This window comes from Triticum aestivum, chromosome 3A (assembly GCF_018294505.1).
Source record: "Triticum aestivum cultivar Chinese Spring chromosome 3A, IWGSC CS RefSeq v2.1, whole genome shotgun sequence".
NCBI lineage: Eukaryota > Viridiplantae > Streptophyta > Magnoliopsida > Poales > Poaceae > Triticum > Triticum aestivum.
Genome location: NC_057800.1, coordinates 739,577,614 through 739,601,841, shown reverse-complemented (window position 1 = coordinate 739,601,841; position 24,228 = coordinate 739,577,614). Strand labels below are relative to the sequence as shown.

Here is a 24,228-nt window from a genome sequence, read left to right as displayed (position 1 = left end):
GGAGAGACTGGCACCCGCTAGCCACCTTATGCACCAAGTGCATGTCAATCGGTGGAACCTGTCTCACGTAAGAGTACGTGTAAGGTCGGTCCGGGCCGCTTCATCCCACAATACCGTCGAATCAAGATAAGACTAGTAACGGCAAGCATATTGAACAATATCGACGCCCACAACTACTTTGTGTTCTACTCGTGCAAAGAATCTACGCAATAGACCTAGCTCATGATGCCACTGTTGGGGAACGTAGCAGAAATTCAAAATTTTCCTACGTAACACCAAGATCTATCTATGGAGAGACCAGCAACGAGTAGAAAGGGGAGTGCATCTACATACCCTTGTAGATCGCTAAGCGGAAGCGTTCAAGTGAACGGGGTTGATGGAGTCGTACTCGTCGTGATTCAGATCACCGATGATCAAGTGCCGAACGGACGGCACCTCCGCGTTCAACACACGTACAGCCCGGTGACGTCTCCCACGCCTTGATCCAGCAAGGAGAGAGGGAGAGGTTGAGGAAGACTCCATCCAGCAGCAGCACAACGGCGTGGTGGTGGTGGAGGAGCGTGGCAATCCCGCAGGGCTTCGCCAAGCACCATGGGAGAAGAGGAGGAGGGAGAGGGGCAGGGCTGCACTAACGAGAGATCAAATCATGTGTTATGGGCAGCCCCTAGGCCTCATATATATAGGGGAAAGGGAGGGCTGCGCCCCTTTTAGGGTTTCCCACCCCCAAGGGGTGCGGCCAGCCCTAGATGGCAAAGGGGGCGGCGGCCAGGAGGGGGAGAGAGGGGAGGCGCCCACTAGGTGGGCCTTAAGGCCCATCTGGACTAGGGTTTGCCCCCTCCTACTCTCCCTTGCGCCTTGGCACCTTGTGGGGGGGCGCACCAGCCCACCTAGGGGCTGGTCCCCTCCCACACATGGCCCACGCAGCCTTCTGGGGCAGGTGGCCCCACTTGGTGGACCCCCGGGACCCTCCCGGTGGTCCCGGTACAATACCGATATCGCCCGAAACTTTTCCGGTGACCAAAACAGGACTTCCCATATATAAATCTTTACCTCCGGACCATTCCGGAACTCCTCGTGACGTCCGGGATCTCATCCGGGACTCCGAACAACATTCGGTAACCACATACAAGCTTCCTTTATAACCCTAGCGTCATCGAACCTTAAGTGTGTAGACCCTACGGGTTCGGGAGACATGCAGACATGACCGAGACGTTCTCCAGTCAATAACCAACAGCGGGATCTGGATACCCATGTTGGCTCCCACATGTTCCACGATGATCTCATCGGATGAACCACGATGTCAAGGACTTAATCAATCCCGTATTCAATTCCCTTTGTCTAGCGGTATTTTACTTGCCCGAGATTCGATCGTCGGTATACCGATACCTTGTTCAATCTCGTTACCGGCAAGTCACTTTACTCGTTCCGTAACACATCATCCCGTGATCAACTCCTTGGTCACATTGCGCATATGATGATGTCCTACCGAGTGGGCCCAGAGATACCTCTCCGTTTACACGGAGTGACAAATTCCAGTCTCGATCCGCATAAAACAATAGATACTTTCGGAGATACCCGTAGTGCACCTTTATAGTCACCCAGTTACGTTGTGACGTTTGATACACCCAAAGCACTCCTACGGTATCCAGGTGTTACACGATCTCATGGTCAAAGGAAGAGATACTTGACATTGGCAAAGCTCTAGCAAACGAACTACACGATCTTTGTGCTAGGCTTAGGATTGGGTCTTGTCCATCACATCATTCTCCTAATTATGTGATCCCGTTATCAACGACATCCAATGTCCATAGCCAGGAAACCATGACTATCTGTTGATCACAACGAGCTAGTCAACTAGAGGCTCACTAGGGACATATTGTGGTCTATGTATTCACACGTGTATTACGATTTCCGGATAATACAATTATAGCATGAATAAAAGACAATTATCATGAACAAGAAAATATAATAATAATACTTTTATTATTGCCTCTAGGGCATATTTCCAACATCTTCATCTCTTCGAGAAATTGAGTATGCACTGCGGTGAACTGTATGCAGAGTTGACTGTAAGCTAATAATATACATGGCACCTTTCATAAGCATCAGATGAGGTACACAATCCTTCCTGATTTTCTATTGAAGAACATCATAATAACATACTTAGCAATATAGTTTAGCGTAAGAACAATGTATGCAAAAGATGCACTGGTGACATAATAGTAAAAAATCTTACCATGCTATTTTCACGGATGTTACCGTAGTTGAACACGTGGACTAGTGGCGCGTGAACATAATTTGGGTTAATTTCATAATTGTTCTTGAAAGTCTCAACATCATTAATAAATTTGACAAGATGATTTTTCTCCTCGCAAGTTAGTCCAGAGCCGTAACTGTAGTATGTTTTGTCTACTACCTTCCGTACATTTCTTGAATATTTTTAAATATACAATATAAATTACTTAACAAATTTATTTAACAAACTCACATAGAGGTACTGGAAGCATATCCACATCCACCAAAATGTCGATATTATCTTCAATATCATCTTCGGGACGAATATCGAAGGTTATTTGCATATACTCCTTAAATCCATAGGATTTGCATAGAGCTCTCCTATTTGAGCAACAAAAATGTGAGTGATCAACTGCATTGTAGAGCTTAACCCAAAAATTGTGAGTCCTATGGTGAGCTATCTTCGTCTCCATATTGTCATTCTCTTGGAAATCCAGCTTCTCCAAGAAAAACAGTCTTGCATGGCAGGGGATGTTCTAGTTGAATTGAAAAAACAGAAATTACACGTTGAAGCAAAGAAGCACAAGTCATATATGCTTAATTACACGTTTATGCAAAGAAGCACAAGTCAATACTTGTCGTCGTTACATACCGTAAAAACATCGAAGGTCTCGTCCGTCTTGTTGGTGAAATGTCTACCGTTTTCTAGGTGATGCCTATCACACGTACCTTGGTCGTCGCCGTAGTAATCAGATTTAGGGATCCTATCATCGTTAGACATTTCCTGTGTTTATAATTCAAAGATTATTAATCCACGACAATTACCAGGAACTCAACACACATATCACTATTCAGCACGGGTTGACTTTTGATATGTCGAGTCTTCCTTGAGAAGTCACTTCTCGCGTGGTGTATATGTTGGGCACTCCCTCTCTGGCATATTCGACCATTGATGATGGTCGCTCCTCCCTTCGTTCTCGAGTGCATTACACAAAAATGGCTAGCACGTGGAAACGAAAGAGAAGCGACCCCTGCGATAACAGTTGGGATTCTTCCTCTCTGATATTTCGGTAGTATATTGTGGACACCCCCTCACAGATATTTTGACCGTCGCTGATGGTCGCTCCTCTTTTCTTTCGAAAGTGCATTACACCAAAATGTCTAGCACCTGCGAAAGAAGAAGAGGCGACCCTCATGACAACAGTTGGGATTCTTCCTCCATCACCAAAGGCCTCGGCATGTCCTCGATCTTGGTCTCTTGTAGACACACGATGTTGCACTTGGACTCAGCCACAAACATCTGTACCGCCCGCCGTTTCACAGGGTTGTTCAAACCTCTAACATTCCAGCTTAATATTGAGCAATCCATAAAACAAACATAGAACCCTTCACACAGCGACGCACGCAGTAACGATGATACCACAAACATTCGTCCAAACTCACAGCAGACTCTGACAACACAGCACTACCCCGGCCAGCCGCCTCAAACATCCTCGCAACAGCAAGGCCAACCCAGCAGAAACAGAAGAACACTATCATAGAACCTACTGAGACACACATCTGAAACTGTAGAACAACAACCTTATCTATCAGGCACAAGCAGCCCGGCCTAGCCTGTCGGAGCACATTTGCTTTCCGTTGGCCCCAATCAGCTCCTCCACCGCCGAGATGAAGCTGTCCGGCAGCGGCTTCTTGTAGATATCCCTGTACCTCTGCATGTCCTCAGCTGATGCGGCGACGGACGGCCCCGCACCGTCCCAGATCTCACTTTTCTTCAGTAGCACCATCCTGACCTTGTCCATCGTGGATAGGCCCGCCGTAGGCTTCGCGGCAAGGCGGCCGCTGCTCCTTTTAGACAGCGTTCCGGCCGGCGCGGCCACCAGATCGCCGCCGGCCGCCGGGGCTGGAAGCAGAGCAGCGGGTGTGGGGGAGGAACAGGAGATAAGGAAGGCCTGGAGTGGATCTGGCACTTCCTGGCCCTCCCCGGTCCTAGCAGCCCCCGCATTCCCGCACTGGGCCTCGAGAGTTGTCACGACCCAAGCCTGGCCCATGTCCCCTGGGCTGCTCCTTGGCGAGTGCGGCCCAAAACTGAGCTCCTTCCCCTGGGATGCATCTTGCTCGTCCCCCGTCAGGTCCACCGACGCGTCTGGCCCCACCTCACCACCCTCCTCCAATCCCGCCTCCATGCACTTGTCATCTGGCCCCTCAGACGGTCTTGCATGGGAAAGGCCATGCACGTCTTCCTCTCTCTCGCTGGGTGCCATCCTCCCATTCCCCTCTTGGCCGCTCCTTTCCTCTCCCTGCCGCCCCGAGCCCTTCAGCGTCACCATCACCAGGTCTTGCAGATTTTCACGAAGAGGGACGGCCCCATGCACGTCTTCCTCTCTCAATTCAAAGTAAATTAAATGTCCAAGTTTCTTTACTTCCTTTAAATTGCAACAGTTAAAGCAAAATCGCAAATTACTAATCTCATAATACAAATGACTCTGCTGGTGGTATGATATGATAATGAACACACTGAACTAATTCTACCATTGCTGAAGCCATGGAGGGCGCTGTCTTTGGACCTCCTGGCCCAAGTAGTACTCGACAGCGTGCTCATGCAGGGATCGGCAGCATGCCAGCCTGTAGGCTCGTGGAGGGAGGAACAACACGACCACCGACTACAGCATCAACAGGCGAGATGGAGGCGCTCACTAGAAGAGGAGCGGTGGAAGCGCAGGGTCCTATGGCTAACCGGACAGGCTCCAGGCCACGCGCGACGGTTGTACGTGCAAGGACATCAGGATGAAAACCATGAACTGCGAGGGTGCGCAAACCATGGAGAAGAGCGACGGTGTGCACATCTTGTTGCCATGAAGCCACCAGAGACGCTCCACTCAATCCAGTCGACGGTGATCTTCGAAGACGGGCCTTGCTTAGAGTGAGCTAATAGGAGGTTAGGAGCAGGCGAAGAGGCATCCGGGGCCGGAAGAGGTAGCCTACGACTAACGGCGGGGGACGGGGCCACCCAGCGCCCCAACCCACGGTTTCAAGCCCGGCAAACGTGGTTGCATCTGGCAGTGGAGAACGCCTCCCTACGGCCACACGCGCCGTCCGCATCAGCCCCTCCTTCTTAGCACCAACGATGCGCTCGATACAGGCCTCCTGCACATATACGGGGGCGAGAAGCCCTAAATCACGGAAGCAGGGAAACTTGAGAGAGGAGATATGGTTCGATGTAAAAAGTGGTGATATTTGGTTAGGTAGTAGGCTTCGATACATATACGGGACGCGTGATTAACTCTAACTTAATCTCAGATTGATTATTTGCTTTGTCTTTCAATCGTACGAAGGCTGGATTGAAGCCTGGCCTTCCCCGGTTTGAATCTTTTATGAGAGGCCAAATAGATCAGGTTGAAGCCCAGCCAGTTGTCAGCGCACCGGGAGCAGGCCTAGGTGGGCGCTGTGAACGTAGCCCAAGCGGGAGCCCCAAGCGGGAGTCTGGAAGCGTTTCTTCAGCTGAACGTTTTTGTACAGTTTCAGTACCACCTTGAATATGTTTCAAATTCAAACTGAAAGTGTAAAATCACGGGAGCAAGCGTATTGTAACGGTGAACCCACGGAGTCAATCCGTGCTTTATTTTATAATAAATAATATATATATTATTATTATTATTATTATTATTATTATTATTATTATTATTATTATTATTATTATTATTACTAGCACAAATGCCCAAGCGTTGCAACGGGTGAAAGAAAACCACACTTTCCTAACCCAATTGCTGAAGACCCCATCTCATTCCAGGACACACCGCCAGGCATGATGACATGAACAAACTCTTTGAAATCCTCCATCCTGCCATGAAAATATGTACTGCAGAAAAAATATGAACGTATTTCAGAAGTGTACTAAAGGTGTGTGGAATTTAAATCATAGAAATATCTATCTGGTTGTGAGTATCTCTTCATGCCTTTGTTGGAGTTGCTTAGTGATGCCCAAAACATATCGCATTATACCGTAAATAGTAAAGTCAATTTTAGTACAATGTTTTTTGCTTCACTACGGAGGTAACACGAATTTTCATGAACCAATGTTGGCTAGGTTTAGGGACTGTAGCATAGCACTATTCGTGCCCAACAATCAAGCACCTATTTTTAACCGGTACTATCTTTTTCATTATAATTCTCAAAAATTTATTGTACATGAACAATAAATAAACAATTTCTTTATTATGACTTAGACATAGTATTTTCTAACATAATTTTTCCCGGTGATTATAAAAAATAAACAAATAATTCTAGCATAATTTTCTCTCGAGTTATGGACGGGGTAAAACTTCGTTCATGGGATTATAGCTAGTGGCAGAGGATGAAATTTTTTTGAGGGGGGGAGACTTTTGATTGATTTCTAGGTGGTTTACGTTGTTCCCACAATCTTTTTAGAGATCAATCAACTCATGACGGGACAAAACAAATGACAAAAAATAACCAGGCTATGTTTGTCTGTCAATCCCAGAAATCCCTCCCTTTCCTTCTTTATTATCAATTCTGGAATCCCTCCTTTCCTTCTTTGTTCTCTCCATTCTTCCTTATTAGGACACTTTCTTCTTATTACGGGACGTCTGGCTTCCCAGTTTTTTTTCCCGGAATCCCTCTTTCCTTGTTATTACGGGACAGCTTCCCACTTTCCCTTTTTTTGCTTTCAATCCCCAAATTCCCTCCTTTCCTTCTTATTAGCGGAAGGGTTCCCACTTTCCTATTTTTCTTTGTTGTCAATCCCGGAAAACCCTTCTTTCCTTCTTTATTTTTAGGACGAGAGAACTGGTGTATCACCGGCTGCTGCGAAAAGAGATCCATCATGTTTGAAAGAAGCATAGTGGAGAAAATCATACCCAACAGAAGCATAAGGAATCAAGCATTCTACAAGAAGAATGAGGACAGAATGCACATAAGAGGCTGGTGTGCTGCTTGCTTTCTTCAAACAGTGTGAAAGTATGCAAATATGAAGTACTGACTTGTTTGCTAATTGCAATGGCATTATTTTCTGATACTGGAGACCGTGCACCCCAATGGCCTCTAGAAATTGACAGAAACATATATCAAAGTATGGAGGGCGAGAGAACTGGTGTATTCCTCAGGAACAAAGAACTGTCAGAACTGGTGTATTCCTCAGGAACATACTACATTATTGTTTAGTATAGAATCCTGCTCATGCTGAGGGTTAACCAAGTCAACTATTGGTTCAACATGATCTCCTGGGGGGATGCAATGGTAAAAAAAATAGCTTTTTCTTCTTACTGAAAGTACATCTATGTAAGAACAGGTGGTTAAGCACAATCCCAGCTAATCTAGCAAACCGGGCCACGAATGAGAGCTCTGGTACATTAATTTGTAGATAGAGTGGCAGAAAGCAGCTCTACATCTCATGCCATCTTCAATCCCAAATGTGGCCGTCATCCCCGCAGCTGTCACAAATCATAGACCACGTTGTAAATTTTCCTTCTTGATTGACAACACCCTTGGCAGAAAGAAGGGGCTTTTACCTGAAGAGTAGCGGCTGAATCAAATCGTTGTAGAACTTGGCGTCATAGATGGCGCCACTATGTGCTTGGATGATGCAGACGGGTCGACCAGCGCGGTGGGCAGCCGGCTGAATCAAATCAAGGGGAACGGGGTGTTTGTACACACAGAATAGAGTAGGGAGTGGGGGAGAAGGGGGAGGGGTGAGGCGAAAACTGGGGGGCGCCGTGGGCGGAGGCGGAGGAGGAGATGCAGGAAGACAGCGAGAAGGACCGTCGCTGGAGGCGGCGGCGAGGAGGACGTGTGGGTCGGGTTCGTCGCGGTGGTCGTAGAAGATGGCGCGGAAGAGGGTGCGGCAGGAGAGGTCGCGCTCCGGCAGGATGCCTTGCCGGTACGCCCCCTCGTCCCACTCGCGCGCGTCGAGTCCTGGCTGCGCCTGCACCGTCGTCGTCGCCGTCGCCATCTCCTCGCGATTCTTTGCTGCTGGCTGCGCTCAAACGGGATATGTGGGCCTGATTTATTGGGCCGAAGCGCACGGGCGGGCATCGTTCGATGCACACGACGTGGTACGTGGTTCCGTGAATTAGTATCACCTCACGTATATGTTTTAAATTCAAAGTGAAAGTGTAAACTTACGGGAAAAAGCGTATTGTGACGGTGAACTCATGGAGTCAATCCATACTTTATTATTAGGGATAGATTAGGGATAGATCATATATTATTATTATTATTATTATTATTATTACTATTATTATTATTATTATTATTATTATTATTATTATTATAGGGAAAGATAATTGCGAACTAGATGAAACAGAACTATGAGAAAAATATATCAAATAGTTTGAAAATTATACATCATGGTATACTAATTAATTAGACCTTGTATGTAATGCTCCAATTAATCAAGAGTGTGGTTGTTCTATACCCACGCACATTGCACCCCCGGTGCACCCACGATAAAAAACTTAGCAAAACATTTCAAAAAATTCTGAAACTTGGTGGATGTGATTATGTGCAAATGTTTTAGGCGCTTGCAAAATTTGGTGGCGAAATAACATCCGAGGAAATCTGTACAAACTAAACAAAGTTTGTGCTGAAAACATGTGAACAGTAACATGGGTGCACAACATCATTTGTATTTCGTTTTGTATGGAAATCATTTGATGTTTTTTGGTGACCAAACTTTGCAAGCACCCAAAACATAAGCTCATAATCACATCCACCAAGTTTCAGATTTTTTTTTATTTTTTTACTATTTCTTTCGAATTTACTGTTCATTCCATGGGTGCACCAAAGGTGGGTGCAGCCACTACTTTCCCATTAATCAAGGCTATTAGGTTGTTATCGAGATGAAATTAGACTCGTATGTATAGCAGTTACCTTTAGATTGGCATGCTCAAGGACCAAAAGCGGTTTAGAATGCTTGATTAAATATGATCACCGGCGGACTCCAATGCACAACACATCGGCAAGATTGAAACAGGAAAGGCTCGACAGCACTGCGGCAGTATCCTGGTCTGCTCCCGGCTGCCATGACGGCAAGCACAGGCGCAGCGGCGGACTCGATCGATCGGTTAGCATCTAGGTTTCCTTTGTTATTGACAGAGGACAACACTACTAGAGAAAACCCTAGGGTGCTACATATAACTTTTAGCAGAAATAACTAGGTTTATACCTGCGCTATATATTGTTATGCACTAGTAGCATGTGCCCTTACCCCGCGCCATTGCTAAGTACTAGTAGCGTGTTCCCCTGCCCCGTGCTACTACTATTCGTCCGTATTTCATTTCTTTTGTTTTATACTATATTTATACATCGTTATAGAAGTTTTGATACAGTACCAATTAAGAGATCGTTATATCATTATGATCATGATGAGTTATTATATCAGTGGATGAAAGAAATATGGATTAGATTCAAGTGGATGGATCCAAAGTGACCAAGTTTGGATTAGTAGGATTCAAGTGGATGGATCCAAATTGACCAAGTTTGGTTTAGAATCTAATCCGCGCTTCGTTCACCCACTGATATAATAATTCATCATGATCATAATAACAATTCAACATCATAATAATAACAACAACTCATCATCATCATCATCATCATCATCATCATCATCATCATCATCATCATCACCATCATCATCATAATAATAAGTCCTCCTCCTCATCACCTTAGTCATATAACAACTCATCATTCTAGCACATAACTCATCATCATCATAATTACAACTCCTCCTCCTCATCATAGTCATAACCTACTAGCTAATTATTCTGAGCACATGATGAGTACTAGCTAGGACCTGCTACTCTCTCTAAGGTAGAATAGCATAAAATAGGCTAACCCCTGAATCTCCATTATGGAGAATAGCGATCCACCTTTCTCCAATTTTTGGTCTGCGCATCACGTTGCCTCCAAGTAGTTCCCTGCGATCATTTATATTTTTTCTCCATCCTTTGATTGTGAGGTCTTCATCTCTTCGAGAAATTGAGTATGCACTGCGGTGAACTGTATGCAGAGTTGACTGTAAGCTAATAATATACATGGCACCTTTCATAAGCATCAGATGAGGTACACAATCCTTCCTGATTTTCTATTGAAGAACATCATAATAACATACTTAGCAATATAGTTTAGCGTAAGAACAATGTATGCAAAAGATGCACTTGTGACATAATAGTAAAAAATCTTACCATGCTATTTTCACGGATGTTACCGTAGTTGAACACGTGGACTAGTGGCGCGTGAACATAATTTGGGTTAATTTCATAATTGTTCTTGAAAGTCTCAACATCATTAATAAATTTGACAAGATGATTTTTCTCCTCGCAAGTTAGTCCAGAGCCGTAACTGTAGTATGTTTTGTCTACTACCTTCCGTACATTTCTTGAATATTTTTAAATATACAATATAAATTACTTAACAAATTTATTTAACAAACTCACATAGAGGTACTGGAAGCATATCCACATCCACCAAAATGTCGATATTATCTTCAATATCATCTTCGGGACGAATATCGAAGGTTATTTGCATATACTCCTTAAATCCATAGGATTTGCATAGAGCTCTCCAATTTGAGCAACAAAAATGTGAGTGATCAACTGCATTGTAGAGCTTAACCCAAAAATTGTGAGTCCTATGGTGAGCTATCTTCGTCTCCATATTGTCATTCTCTTGGAAATCCAGCTTCTCCAAGAAAAACAGTCTTGCATGGCAGGGGATGTTCTAGTTGAATTGAAAAAACAGAAATTACACGTTGAAGCAAAGAAGCACAAGTCATATATGCTTAATTACACGTTTATGCAAAGAAGCACAAGTCAATACTTGTCGTCGTTACATACCGTAAAAACATCGAAGGTCTCGTCCGTCTTGTTGGTGAAATGTCTACCGTTTTCTAGGTGATGCCTATCACACATACCTTGGTCGTCGCCGTAGTAATCAGATTTAGGGATCCTATCATCGTTAGACATTTCCTGTGTTTATAATTCAAAGATTATTAATCCACGACAATTACCAGGAACTCAACACACATATCACTATTCAGTACGGGTTGACTTTTGATATGTCGAGTCTTCCTTGAAAAGTCACTTCTCGCGTGGTGTATATGTTGGGCACTCCCTCTCTGGCATATTCGACCATTGATGATGGTCGCTCCTCCCTTCGTTCTCGAGTGCATTACACAAAAATGGCTAGCACGTGGAAACGAAAGAGAAGCGACCCCCGCGATAACAGTTGGGATTCTTCCTCTCTGATATTTCGGTAGTATATTGTGGACACCCCCTCACAGATATTTTGACCGTCGCTGATGGTCGCTCCTCTTTTCTTTCGAAAGTGCATTACACCAAAATGTCTAGCACCTGCGAAAGAAGAAGAGGCGACCCTCATGACAACAGTTGGGATTCTTCCTCCATCACCAAAGGCCTCGGCATGTCCTCGATCTTGGTCTCTTGTAGACACACGATGTTGCACTTGAACTCAGCCACAAACATCTGTACCGCCCGCCGTTTCGCAGGGTTGTTCAAACCTCTAACATTCCAGCTTAATATTGAGCAATCCATAAAACAAACATAGAACCCTTCACACAGCGACGCACGCAGTAACGATGATACCACAAACATTCGTCCAAACTCACAGCAGACTCTGACAACACAGCACTACCCCGGCCAGCCGCCTCAAACATCCTCGCAACAGCAAGGCCAACCCAGCAGAAACAGAAGAACACTATCATAGAACCTACTGAGACACACATCTGAAACTGTAGAACAACAACCTTATCTATCAGGCACAAGCAGCCCGGCCTAGCCTGTCGGAGCACATTTGCTTTCCGTTGGCCCCAATCAGCTCCTCCACCGCCGAGATGAAGCTGTCCGGCAGCGGCTTCTTGTAGATATCCCTGTACCTCTGCATGTCCTCAGCTGATGCGGCGACGGACGGCCCTGCACCGTCCCAGATCTCACTTTTCTTCAGTAGCACCATCCTGACCTTGTCCATCGTGGATAGGCCCGCCGTAGGCTTCGCGGCAAGGCGGCCGCTGCTCCTTTTAGACAGCGTTCCGGCCGGCGCGGCCACCAGATCGCCGCCGGCCGCCGGGGCTGGAAGCAGAGCAGCGGGTGTGGGGGAGGAACAGGAGATAAGGAAGGCCTGGAGTGGATCTGGCACTTCCTGGCCCTCCCCGGTCCTAGCAGCCCCCGCATTCCCGCACTGGGCCTCGAGAGTTGTCACGACCCAAGCCTGGCCCATGTCCCCTGGCTGCTCCTTGGCGAGTGCGGCCCAAAACTGAGCTCCTTCCCCTGGGATGCATCTTGCTCGTCCCCCGTCAGGTCCACCGACGCGTCTGGCCCCACCTCACCACCCTCCTCCAATCCCGCCTCCATGCACTTGTCATCTGGCCCCTCAGACGGTCTTGCATGGGAAAGGCCATGCACGTCTTCCTCTCTCTCGCTGGGTGCCATCCTCCCATTCCCCTCTTGGCCGCTCCTTTCCTCTCCCTGCCGCCCCGAGCCCTTCAGCGTCACCATCACCAGGTCTTGCAGATTTTCACGAAGAGGGACGGCCCCATGCACGTCTTCCTCTCTCAATTCAAAGTAAATTAAATGTCCAAGTTTCTTTACCTCCTTTAAATTGCAACAGTTAAAGCAAAATCTCAAATTACTAATCTCATAATACAAATGACTCTGCTGGTGGTATGATATGATAATGAACACACTGAACTAATTCTACCATTGCTGAAGCCATGGAGGGCGCTGTCTTTGGACCTCCTGGCCCAAGTAGTACTCGACAGCGTGCTCATGCAGGGATCGACAGCATGCCAGCCTGTAGGCTCGTGGAGGGAGGAACAACACGACCACCGACTACAGCATCAACAGGCGAGATGGAGGCGCTCACTAGAAGAGGAGCGGTGGAAGCGCAGGGTCCTATGGCTAACCGGACAGGCTCCAGGCCACGCGCGACGGTTGTACGTGCAAGGACATCAGGATGAAAACCATGAACTGCGAGGGTGCGCAAACCATGGAGAAGAGCGACGGTGTGCACATCTTGTTGCCATGAAGCCACCAGAGACGCTCCACTCAATCCAGTCGACGGTGATCTTCGAAGACGGGCCTTGCTTAGAGTGAGCTAACAGGAGGTTAGGAGCAGGCGAAGAGGCATCCGGGGCCGGAAGAGGTAGCCTACGACTAACGGCGGGGGACGGGGCCACCCAGCGCCCCAACCCACGGTTTCAAGCCCGGCAAACGTGGTTGCATCTGGCAGTGGAGAACGCCTCCCTACGGCCACACGCGCCATCCGCATCAGCCCCTCCTTATTAGCACCAACGATGCGCTCGATACAGGCCTCCTGCACATATACGGGGGCGAGAAGCCCTAAATCCCGGAAGCAGGGAAACTTGAGAGAGGAGATATGGTTCGATGTAAAAAGTGGTGATATTTGGTTAGGTAGTAGGCTTTGATACATATACGGGACGCGTGATTAACTCTAACTTAATCTCAGATTGATTATTTGCTTCGTCTTTCAATCGTACGAAGGCTGGATTGAAGCCTGGCCTTCCCCGGTTCGAATCTTTTATGAGAGGCCAAATAGATCAGGTTGAAGCCCAGCCAGTTGTCAGCGCACCGGGAGCAGGCCTAGGTGGGCGCTGTGAACGTAGCCCAAGCGGGAGTCTGGAAGCGTTTCTTCAGCTGAACGTTTTTGTACAGTTTTAGTACCACCTTGAATATGTTTCAAATTCAAACTGAAAGTGTAAAATCACGGGAGCAAGCGTATTGTAACGGTGAACCCACGGAGTCAATCCGTGCTTTATTTTATAATAAATAATATATATATATATATATTATTATTATTATTATTATTATTATTATTATTACTAGCACAATGCCCAAGCGTTGCAACGGGTGAAAAAAAACCACACTTTCCTAACCCAATTGCTCAAGACCCCATCTCATTCCAGGACACACCGCCAGGCATGATGACATGAACAAACTCTTTGAAATCCTCCATCCTGCCATGAAAATATGTACTGCAGAAAAAATATGAACGTATTTCAGAAGTGTACTAAAGGTGTGTGGAATTTAAATCATAGAAATATCTATCTGGTTGTGAGTATCTCTTCATGCCTTTGTTGGAGTTGCTTAGTGATGCCCAAAACATATCGCATTATACCGTAAATAGTAAAGTCAATTTTAGTACAATGTTTTTTGCTTCACTACGGAGGTAACACGAATTTTCATGAACCAATGTTGGCTAGGTTTAGGGACTGTAGCATAGCACTATTCGTGCCCAACAATCAAGCACCTATTTTTAACCGGTACTATCTTTTTCATTATAATTCTCAAAAATTTATTGTACATGAACAATAAATAAACAATTTCTTTATTATGACTTAGACATAGTATTTTCTAACATAATTTTTCCCGGTGATTATAAAAAATAAACAAATAATTCTAGCATAATTTTCTCTCGAGTTATGGACGGGGTAAAACTTCGTTCATGGGATTATAGCTAGTGGCAGAGGATGAAATTTTTTTGAGGGGGGGAGACTTTTGATTGATTTCTAGGTGGTTTACGTTGTTCCCACAATCTTTTTAGAGATCAATCAACTCATGACGGGACAAAACAAATGACAAAAAATAACCAGGCTATGTTTGTCTGTCAATCCCAGAAATCCCTCCCTTTCCTTCTTTATTATCAATTCTGGAATCCCTCCTTTCCTTCTTTGTTCTCTCCATTCTTCCTTATTAGGACACTTTCTTCTTATTACGGGACGTCTGGCTTCCCAGTTTTTTTTCCCGGAATCCCTCTTTCCTTGTTATTATGGGACAGCTTCCCACTTTCCCTTTTTTTGCTTTCAATCCCCAAATTCCCTCCTTTCCTTCTTATTAGCGGAAGGGTTCCCACTTTCCTATTTTTCTTTGTTGTCAATCCCGGAAAACCCTTCTTTCCTTCTTTATTTTTAGGACGAGAGAACTGGTGTATCACCGGCTGCTGCGAAAAGAGATCCATCATGTTTGAAAGAAGCATAGTGGAGAAAATCATACCCAACAGAAGCATAAGGAATCAAGCATTCTACAAGAAGAATGAGGACAGAATGCACATAAGAGGCTGGTGTGCTGCTTGCTTTCTTCAAACAGTGTGAAAGTATGCAAATATGAAGTACTGACTTGTTTGCTAATTGCAATGGCATTATTTTCTGATACTGGAGACCGTGCACCCCAATGGCCTCTAGAAATTGACAGAAACATATATCAAAGTATGGAGGGCGAGAGAACTGGTGTATTCCTCAGGAACAAAGAACTGTCAGAACTGGTGTATTCCTCAGGAACATACTACATTATTGTTTAGTATAGAATCCTGCTCATGCTGAGGGTTAACCAAGTCAACTATTGGTTCAACATGATCTCCTGGGGGGATGCAATGGTAAAAAAAAATAGCTTTTTCTTCTTACTGAAAGTACATCTATGTAAGAACAGGTGGTTAAGCACAATCCCAGCTAATCTAGCAAACCGGGCCACGAATGAGAGCTCTGGTACATTAATTTGTAGATAGAGTGGCAGAAAGCAGCTCTACATCTCATGCCATCTTCAACCCCAAATGTGGCCGTCATCCCCGCAGCTGTCACAAATCATAGACCACGTTGTAAATTTTCCTTCTTGATTGAGAACACCCTTGGCAGAAAGAAGGGGCTTTTACCTGAAGAGTAGCGGCTGAATCAGATCGTTGTAGAACTTGGCGTCATAGATGGCGCCACTATGTGCTTGGATGATGCAGACGGGTCGACCAGCGCGGTGGCAGCCGGCTGAATCAAATCAAGGGGAACGGGGTGTTTGTACACACAGAATAGAGTAGGGAGTGGGGGAGAAGGGGGAGGGGTGAGGCGAAAACTGGGGGGCGCCGTGGGCGGAGGCGGAGGAGGAGATGCAGGAAGACAGCGAGAAGGACCGTCGCTGGAGGCGGCGGCGAGGAGGACGTGTGGGTCGGGTTCGTCGCGGTGGTCGTAGAAGATGGCGCGGAAGAGGGTGCGGCAGGAGAGGTCGCGCTCCGGCAGGATGCCTTGCCGGTACGCCCCCTCGTCCCACTCGCGCGCGTCGAGTCCTGGCTGCGCCTGCACCGTCGTCGTCGCCGTCGCCATCTCCTCGCGATTCTTTGCTGCTGGCTGCGCTCAAACGGGATATGTGGGCCTGATTTATTGGGCCGAAGCGCACGGGCGGGCATCGTTCGATGCACACGATGTGGTACGTGGTTCCGTGAATTAGTACCACCTCACGTATATGTTTTAAATTCAAAGTGAAAGTGTAAACTTACGGGAAAAAGCGTATTGTGACAGTGAACTCATGGAGTCAATCCATACTTTATTATTAGGGATAGATTAGGGATAGATCATTTATTATTATTATTATTATTATTATTATTATTATTATTATTATAGGGAAAGATAATTGCGAACTAGATGAAACAGAACTATGAGAAAAATATATCAAATAGTTTGAAAATTATACATCATGGTATACTAATTAATTAGACCTTGTATGTAATGCTCCAATTAATCAAGAGTGTGGTTGTTCTATACCCACGCACATTGCACCCCCGGTGCACCCACGATAAAAAACTTAGCGAAACATTTCAAAAAATTCTGAAACTTGGTGGATGTGATTATGTGCAAATGTTTTAGGCGCTTGCAAAATTTGGTGGCGAAATAACAGCCGAGGAAATCTGTACAAACTAAACAAAGTTTGTGCTGAAAACATGTGAACAGTAACATGGGTGCACAACATCATTTGTATTTCGTTTTGTATGGAAATCATTTGATGTTTTTTGGTGACCGAACTTTGCAAGCACCCAAAACATTAGCTCATAATCACATCCACCAAGTTTCAGATTTTTTTTTATTTTTTTACTATTTCTTTCGAATTTACTGTTCATTCCATGGGTGCACCAAAGGTGGGTGCAGCCACTACTTTCCCATTAATCAAGGCTATTAGGTTGTTATCGAGATGAAATTAGACTCGTATGTATAGCAGTTACCTTTAGATTGGCATGCTCAAGGACCAAAAGCGGTTTAGAATGCTTGATTAAATATGATCACCGGCGGACTCCAATGCACAACACATCGGCAAGATTGAAACAGGAGAGGCTCGACAGCACTGCGGCAGTATCCTGGTCTGCTCCCGGCTGCCATGACGGCAAGCAGAGGCGCAGCGGCGGACTCGATCGATCGGTTAGCATCTAGGTTTTCTTTGTTATTGACAGAGGACAACACTACTAGAGAAAACCCTAGGGTGCTACATATAACTTTTAGCAGAAATAACTAGGTTTATACCTGCGCTATATATTGTTATGCACTAGTAGCATGTGCCCTTACCCCGCGCCATTGCTAAGTACTAGTAGCGTGTTCCCCTGCCCCGTGCTACTACTATTCGTCCGTATTTCATTTCTTTTGTTTTATACTATATTTATACATCGTTATAGAAGTTTTGATACAGTACCAATTAAGAGATCGTTATATCATTATGATCATGATGAGTTATTATATCAGTGGATGAAAGAAATATGGATTAGATTCAAGTGGATGGATCCAAAGTGACCAAGTTTGGATTAGTAGGATTCAAGTGGATGGATCCAAATTGACCAAGTTTGGTTTAGAATCTAATCCGCGCTTCGTTCACCCACTGATATAATAATTCATCATGATCATAATAACAATTCAACATCATAATAATAACAACAACTCATCATCATCATCATCATCATCATCATCATCATCATCATCATCATCACCATCATCATCATAATAATAAGTCCTCCTCCTCATCACCTTAGTCATATAACAACTCATCATTCTAGCACATAACTCATCATCATCATAATTACAACTCCTCCTCCTCATCATAGTCATAACCTACTAGCTAATTGTTCTGAGCACATGATGAGTAGCTAGGACCTGCTACTCTCTCTAAGGTAAAATAGCATAAAATAGGCTAACCCCTGAATCTCCATTATGGAGAATAGCGATCCACCTTTCTCCAATTTTTGGTCTGCGCATCACGTTGCCTCCAAGTAGTTCCCTGCGATCATTTATATTTTTTCTCCATCCTTTGATTGTGAGGTCTTCATCTCTTCGAGAAATTGAGTATGCACTGCGGTGAACTGTAGGCAGAGTTGACTGTAAGCTAATAATATACATGGCACCTTTCATAAGCATCAGATGAGGTACACAATCCTTCCTGATTTTCTATTGAAGAACATCATAATAACATACTTAGCAATATAGTTTAGCGTAAGAACAATGTATGCAAAAGATGCACTTGTGACATAATAGTAAAAATCTTACCATGCTATTTTCACGGATGTTACCGTAGTTGAACACGTGGACTAGTGGCGCGTGAACATAATTTGGGTTAATTTCATAATTGTTCTTGAAAGTCTCAACATCATTAATAAATTTGACAAGATGATTTTTCTCCTCGCAAGTTAGTCCAGAGTCGTAACTGTAGTATGTTTTGTCTACTACCTTCCGTACATTTCTTGAATATTTTTAAATATACAATATAAATTACTTAACAAATTTATTTAACAAACTCACATAGAGGTACTGGAAGCATATCCACATCCACCAAAATGTCGATATTATCTTCAATATCATCTTCGGGACGAATATCGAAAGTTATTTGCATATACTCCTTAAATCCATAGGATTTGCATAGAGCTCTCCAATTTGAGCAACAAAAATGTGAGTGATCAACTGCATTGTAGAGCTTAACCCAAAAATTGTGAGTCCTATGGTGAGCTATCTTCGTCTCCATATTGTCACTCTGTTGGAAATCCAGCTTCTCCAAGAAAAACAGTCTTGCATGGCAGGGGATGTTCTAGTTGAATTGAAAAAACAGAAATTACACGTTGAAGCAAAGAAGCACAAGTCATATAGGCTTAATTACACGTTTATGCAAAGAAGCACAAGTCAATACTTGTCGTCGTTACATACCGTAAAAACATCGAAGGTCTCGTCCATCTTGTTGGTGAAATGTCTACCGTTTTCTAGGTGATGCCTATCACACATACCTTGGTCGTCGCCGTAGTAATCAGATTTAGGGATCCTATCATCGTTAGACATTTCCTGTGTTTATAATTCAAAGATTATTAATCCACGACAATTACCAGGAACTCAACACACATATCACTATTCAGCACGGGTTGACTTTTGATCTGTCGAGTCTTCCTTGAAAAGTCACTTCTCGCGTGGTGTATATGTTGGGCACTCCCTCTCTGGCATATTCGACCATTGATGATGGTCGCTCCTCCCTTCGTTCTCGAGTGCATTACACAAAAATGGCTAGCACGTGGAAACGAAAGAGAAGCGACCCCCGCGATAACAGTTGGGATTCTTCCTCTCTGATATTTCGGTAGTATATTGTGGACACCCCCTCACAGATATTTTGACCGTCGCTGATGGTCGCTCCTCCTTTTCTTTCGAAAGTGCATTACACCAAAATGTCTAGCACCTGCGAAAGAAGAAGAGGCGACCCTCATGACAACAGTTGGGATTCTTCCTCTTTGAAAGTCACACTAGGATCCCCAAGAGACTGAAAGTCAACCCGTTACATACATGGAGTAAGGACACAAAAAAATGGCATATGTTTTGCTGGAATGTCGTTTAATCCCCGTTCCGGCAAATCACGGGCACTCGATATGTCCTACTTTCTTGCAGAAGTCATGCCAAAATTCACGGAAAAAATTTCAGCGTGACCATTGCTAAAAACATGACATATTGAGCTTCTGGAAATGAGTCAACATTCCGGCAACATAGGCCACTCGGAGTTTCCTTGTAATAGAAAGAGACATATGTGGCCAGCTTTGGCACCACTTACACAGCAACTCAAGTTCATACAATCTTTGTATATAAATGTTGATCATTTTTATTTCTACTTCTAGTGTGCATATACTTTGCTGCCGTGTCTACCCTAGGTGATTGGTATTGATCCCGAAAGTTGAAAGGTGATGATGTTCTCAATTAACTATATATTAGCACTTATTGTTTAGCCTTAAACAAATATGGTTTCTTAGTAATGTGTTTCCTGGATCAATAGCAGCAATTCTTCTTTTGTGAATCATTATATTTTCAATATATAAGACAATCTAGCCTTAAAAACCTAAATATAGTCGTAATAACCCTAAATATTGCAAAATAACCAAATAATCTTAAATATAATAAAATTAACTATAGAAAAAAATACTAAACAAAAAATTGGCCTAAATAACACTAAATAAGAATTGGACTATACAATGCCATGTCTACCCATTATCATCCAATATATTGGCAGAAAATACTGAAGAAAATAGTAAAGAAAAATCGTTGCTGCCCTAGAACATATGAACCCTTGAAGTTAAAATGAAGAAGAGGAGAAGTAGAGGAGGGAGGCTACCTATCTTTGTTGGCCTAGAACATATGAACCCTAGAAAGTTGAAGAGCTCAAGACAGTAAAGGGCCATATCACGTAGTGTGCATACCTATCTTTGGTAAGCGTACTGCTTTCTTCCTTTCCTTTCAACCTGCCATACTTACACTGTAACGCCAGGTTACTGATATTTACCATGTAACTGATCAGGTCGAAGACATCATAATGTGATGGGGCTTCCTTTGGTAAAACTGAAAGCCGTTTCTGGAGCAACTATACTTAGGTGGAGCATATTGCATCATGGAAGTGAAGAATGCTTTTGGGTATATGAGTGATGAAAGTTTACGTGGATTATATATGATGTGTTATTTTAACTTGTTTTTCTTTGGAATTTTTTTCTCTTTCTTTGTAGATGAAGTGGTATGTGGTGTACAGATGATGACCTGCTTAGGTTTGGTTGCCGATGCTTGTGTTGCAGGGGTCTTCTCGCAAGGTCTAGGGATGCAGACACAGCGCTCCAGAAATCTTTGTGATTTACTGGTTGTTTTAGGATGCTCTTTGTTATTCTGGTTATTAGTGCGTGTGTTGGTGTGTGCTTATACAGATCAAGCACTTTGTATTATTTTTTATAATTTGGATGCAAGCGTACTTGTAAGAAAAAGACGTGCACGCATGCGTGTAGATGCCCTCACAAGCTAGCTACTTCCTCCGTTCCAAAATAGATGACTCAACTATAAAGTTGAGTCATCTATTTTGGAACGGAGGGAGTAGCTAGCAAGGCGCCGAAACAGAATTCGCGAGCGAGGAAATCGTGCACGTAGGCGCACGCGGCGGCGACGGCTCGGCTTGGCGAGGAAACGTGCGCACGTTTGTGCATGACTTCAGGTTTCCAACGTTCCTAAGAGTATGAGTTGTGTTCGGATCCTTTACTGCCTCCGCGTCGTCGCCCGTTAGGACTGGTACCGTCGATTGACCCACAACCACAAGAACAAGTACCAGAGGAGACAGGACTGCACGTTCCAAGAAGCCCTGGCAGCAAAACGAAGATGGATGAGCCGACCGACAGTACGGCCGCCGGCGGCGATAGCAGCATCCGAGGGTCGTCATCCGCGGCACTGGAAGAGCGGTGGCCCAGCCTCCCCGATGACCTCCTCAACATAATCTACCTCAGGCTCATCGCTGGTGATCCAGCGGACCGCGCCTCCTTCGCAGCAGTGTGCACGTCGTGGCACGCCGTCGCGTCAACGCACCAGCCACGACACGTCCTTCCTTGGCTCATCATCGACCCAAGCAGCCGCGACAAGGCGAAGCACTTGTGTTGCCTCCAAGCCGGCGCGGTCCTTCCACGCTTCATGCTCCTCCCAGCCAAGGCCACCGGCGGGCGCTTCGTTGGTAGCCACCAAGGCGGCTGGGTCGCCTCCTGGGAAAGGGACCGGTTGAGGATCGTGAACCTTGTCTCCGGTTACGAGAGGACGCTCACAGCAAAGCAACACAAGATCATAGCACGCCAGTGCTATCATAACCGCTTTGTGCCGCGGAAGGTAATAATCTCCTCGACACCCACGTCTAGCCGCTGTATCCTCGCCGCCATCACAAACTCTTCTCAACTCGTGATTTTCGCTCTTGGCCGCCAAAGGTGCGCATGGACGCCACAAAGCTTTCATGGGGACAGCGTCAGGGATATTGCCTTTTGCAATGGCCATCTTTACTGTATGATGTTTACCAATGGGATCGTCAAGTTGGAGGCCAGCTTGGACGACTGCGGTGTCCTCGTGTTCACTCCCCACTGGTTGTATATGCAAAGCAAGATGGTCATAGAGAACCACTACTGGCCGGGTCACGAAGATCCAAATGCCCATGCCGTGTACATTCTTGAGCTACGTGGCAAGCTTGTGGTGGCGACTAGGAGGACCTGGGGCCCATCGCCGTGGTCGTTGAACATCAGCGGCCCTTATTTCTCAGTTTTTGAGCTCGTTGTTGATGATACTCAAGGAACAATGCCACATCGTATGTACAAGTGGGAAGAGTTGACAAGCCTGGGTGACTATGCTTTGTTTTTGAGTCCCATGTGTGCCAAGGCGATTCACGTGTCGACCGGTGAGCGTGACGGCCTGCGGAGAAACCACATCTACTACTCCCATCATACATCCTACAAACATATATAAAGAATCAGTGCCTCACAAGGCTAAGGAGTTCTGGACGAGCTCCAACAACAAGGGTTGTTGTGTGTACTACAAGGAAGACGAAAGCGTTGACAAGAATGGCGTGGAGGGAATCACGTCTGTAGGGTACTATGTGTATGTTTCGTTCAGTGGTGATCGTGATCCTCCCATGTGGATGTTCCCTCCAGATCTTTAGTCGAGTTTGTTTCGGTCCTACTTCTATTTTGTCATTTTGCTACTAATCACAACAATCATGTTAATTATGACGAAATGTATGACCCTGACTACAGGTATTATGTCTTTTGGCTATCACCTTCGTGGAACTCTTACAGAAAAATTTAGTGTTATCCAGCTCGTACATGTTCGGTCTTTTGTGGATGCTCAATATTTCCCCTTTTTCCATTTCGTACATGTAAAGACTCAACAGCCTCGGTGGATCGTTTCTTTCCGATTTTTGCAAGTTCTACTGCTCGTTACATACCAATAAAAAGCCGGCCACTGCCAGTTTGCGTTGAAAACCGAATTAAATTGGGGAAGACGTTTTGGCTCTCTGGTGTCCTTTCTATATCCATGTACTACACATTAGTGACCTAAAAGGTCTTATATTTCGTTACAGAGGGAGTACTGCTCTAGATGTGAGGCGGAGTGAATTTATGGGCTTATACGGCGTTGAGAAAAGATGGGATGCCATGTATGGATACGGAGTGTACAGCTAACTGGGCGATGGCCTACTTCGAAGATGTTTTCCGTCAGTGTAGTCTATGAAGGGTGTACTGAATACTGAATTTCCTAGCTAATGAATTGCATTTCTTCAAACTGGAGATTTGGATGTCAGCTAGTGCCAGCGTCTGTGGGATAAGCAAGTAGAAATGAATACAGATCAAAGTTGAAGGAAAAAAACAAGTTTTCGAAGGGACCAAGAAGTCGGACTCAATAGTGTGTCGTTAACTCATGTACGGAATTTGATCCGGACGTATGAAGAATGCAGACGCTAGCTCATAATCGAGCAATATGTCTACTACTAGCCGATGACGCATGTTAATACCCTGAACTTCTACAAAACTAAGGCTCCCAGGGATCACCCCAGTACACAATTTATCATGGCACACAGATTTGTTACATTGCTACAATGGTTTTATCTAGGTAGCCATACATACTTACAGCTCGGATCTGCGATAGCACTTGCGCACATCATAGGATGTAGTTGGTTCTGGTAAGTTTTTCGGATACTTGGGAGTTGAGGCTTAAGGAGGTTGCGGAGGAGGATGACGCCACATGGGAAGAAGTTTGCTAGATGCGATGGAAGAGAGGGGCTCTGTATACCACGTAAAGAATAATGAAGCGTCTCTCAACCCTCCTAGGAGAGCCCGCTTTGCCTTGTAACTATTCGTATGAGAGAAATCCTCCCGTAGGTTTTACATTTTTTTTTAGAAAAG

The 24,228-nt window shown here is 44.9% G+C and overlaps 1 pseudogene; it reads right to left on the bottom strand.

Annotated features, from left to right (window-relative positions):
• Positions 1–15,193: 15,193 nt before the first annotated feature.
• Positions 15,194–16,369, bottom strand: LOC123057340 (THO complex subunit 6-like; annotated as a pseudogene).
• Positions 16,370–24,228: the final 7,859 nt, after the last annotated feature.